The 2,726-nt window shown below is 37.8% G+C and overlaps 1 pseudogene; it reads left to right on the top strand.

Annotated features, from left to right (window-relative positions):
- Window positions 1–507: 507 nt before the first annotated feature.
- Window positions 508–1,272, top strand: LOC102816409 (annotated as a pseudogene).
- The last annotated feature ends 1,454 nt before the right edge of the window (window positions 1,273–2,726 follow it).

The raw sequence follows: 2,726 nt of genomic DNA, 5'->3' as shown, positions 1-2,726 counted from the left end.
GTGAGCAAAAAGCCTCATCTTTCTCCTGCAAAGCGATAGGTGGATTTGAACTACAGCCCAACATGTAACCCACTACACTACCAGAAGTCCTTACATTAAAGTACTGTTGTGTTGTTGTTGAGTGCCATAGAGTTGGTCCTGACTCATAGTGACCCTATATAGGATTTACAAGGAGCAACTGATGGGTTTGAACCACTGACCTTGTGGTTAGCAGTCCAGTGCTCATTTTACAGCGCCATCATTTACTAATTAAGGAGCTCCAGTGGTGCTGTAGAGTAAGCACTGGACTGCTAACCACAAGATCAGTAAGTAGTTCAAACCCACCCACCACTCTGCAGGAGAAAGATGAAGCTTTCTACTCCTGTAAAGATTTATAGTTCAGAAACCCTATTCAAGGTCACTATGAGTCAGAATTAACTCGATGGCAGTGGGATTTTGGGTATGCTTAAAAATCAGAGAGGGCGCTTTAGGCCTTCGAGCCCTTTGTGTCCGGGTTGATTTTGCACGATGAGCTCTATCGGCACTGGGTATGGTCTATCAGCCTCTACATTCTCACCTGATGGGAGAGTTTTCAAGTTGAGTATGCTATGAAGGCTGTGGAAAATAGTAGTACAGCTATTGGAATCAGGTGTAAAGATGGTGTTGTCTTTGGGGTAGAGAAATTAGTCCTTTCTAAACTTTATGAAGAAGGTTCCAACAAACGACTTTTTAACGTTGATCAGCATGTTGGGATGGCCGTAGCAGGCTTATTGGCAGATGCTCGTTCTTTGGCAGACACAGCAAGAGAAGAAGCTTCCAACTTTAGGTCAAACTTTGGTTATAACATTCCACTGAAACACCTGGCAGACAGAGTGGCCATGTATGTACATGCATATACCCTCTACAGTGCTGTTAGACCTTTTGGTTGCAGTTTTATGTTAGGGTCTTACAGTGTGAATGATGGTGCACAACTCTACACGATAGACCCATCAGGCGTTTCGTATGGTTATTGGGGCTGTGCTATTGGTAAAGCCAGGCAAGCTGCAAAGACAGAAATTGAAAAGCTTCAGATGAAAGAAATGACCTGCCGAGATGTTGTTAAAGATGTTGCAAAAATAATTTACATAGTACATGATGACGTTAAAGATAAAGCTTTTGAACTAGAGCTCAGCTGGATTGGTGAATTAACAAAAGGCAGACATGAAATTGTACCAAAAGATAAGGGAAGAAGCAGAGAAATATGCGAAGGAATCTTTGAAGGAAGAAGATGAATCAGATGATGATAACATGTAATGTTTACTTCAACATCTATTTTAAATTTCTATTGAAATCCCATGTAAACTATTTAGCCCTGTGGATTATTACATGCTCAATAACCAATTTTGAATAAAATTTTTGTCTTGTAAAAAAAAAAAATCAGAGAGGGATGCATTATCAAAAAGGTTTGAAGGTCAGTGACTTAAATAGTCCTTCAACTCCTCCCTAAGCCTCAATTTCCCCAGTTGTAAGGAGAGGACATTGAACAAATCAACACTAAATTTCCTTACCACAACAATAACAAAAAACCTACACACTCCCAATCCACTTTGCCAAATTATACCACTAATATAATCCTATCCCTGTAAGGTGGTAAAAAGCAAGGCAATAACCATTTGGTCTTGGAATATTTCATTTCCATAGTATTCATGAATATCACTCCCACTGACTGTTCTGTGAACAATTAGTACCAGTTAGTCACAGGAATTCTTTTATAGTCTGAACTTGGCTGGCTACAGCTGCCACTTCTGAAAACTAGCTCCAATACAGCCCTAGTTAAATCGCATAGGAAGATGCAATTATACTCAAACAGCAGGTCTTTGTTCTAACAAATTGTATTTCTTATGACGCGTGATAAAATTATTATACAAGCCTCTCAAATAAGAATTGAAGGCTGAGCTAACAACAACAAAAATCAAGTTAAACTTGTTACCCACGACAAGCTGTTTTACTACAATGAAAGTGACACCATCATTTGTAAATGCCATGATTGAAAGTTTCATCTTCTGTTGGAATTTGTGAAGTATCTAACATACAACCTATGAAGTGTTCTTATCTATGATTATTTCATGCAAAGCTGAAATCAGGACTTTTGTGAGGAAAATACTTCTGCCTGAGCAAATATGAGACAGAATTTGCTTTTCTTCTATAAATGGGATTATTCAACTTTCTGATTTATTTATAAATGCAGTTTTATTTTCATCTTTGTGTGAAGTCCTTCATAACGGTACATAACAAAAAAGGACAATAACGGAATAATATCTAGTCAGAGCACCCCATCCAGATATGTATTTTATGGCATTTTGTTTATAATTCTAGGCATTTGTATGCATATTTGGTTAATTTCCTCAGAGTTCTAGAAGTGATTTACAACTACAACTGTCTGCTTAAAAATATCTTATTTATTAAAATTTAAAATATATGTGTTGTTGTTGTTAAGTGCCAACTGAAAGTGACCCTGTATAGGGTTTCTAAGAAGTGGCTGGTGAGTTTGAATCACTGACCTTAAGGTGAGCAATCCAGTGTTTATTCTACAGCACCATACCAGGAAATGGTTCAAAATATTATATGATCCCACTTATATGAAATATCTAGAATAGAGAAATGTATCCCACCCACTGTCATCAAGTTGATTACAACTCATAGCGACTCCTATATTGGGTTTTTAAGGCTGCAAACCTTTATGGGAGCAGAAAGCCTTATCTTTCTCC

Source organism: Chrysochloris asiatica, unplaced genomic scaffold (genome assembly GCF_000296735.1).
Source record: "Chrysochloris asiatica unplaced genomic scaffold, ChrAsi1.0 scaffold00014, whole genome shotgun sequence".
In the NCBI taxonomy this organism is placed as follows: Eukaryota; Metazoa; Chordata; class Mammalia; order Afrosoricida; family Chrysochloridae; genus Chrysochloris; species Chrysochloris asiatica.
Note: the sequence above shows the minus strand (reverse complement) of the source record. Positions and strands in the feature narration are given on the sequence as shown.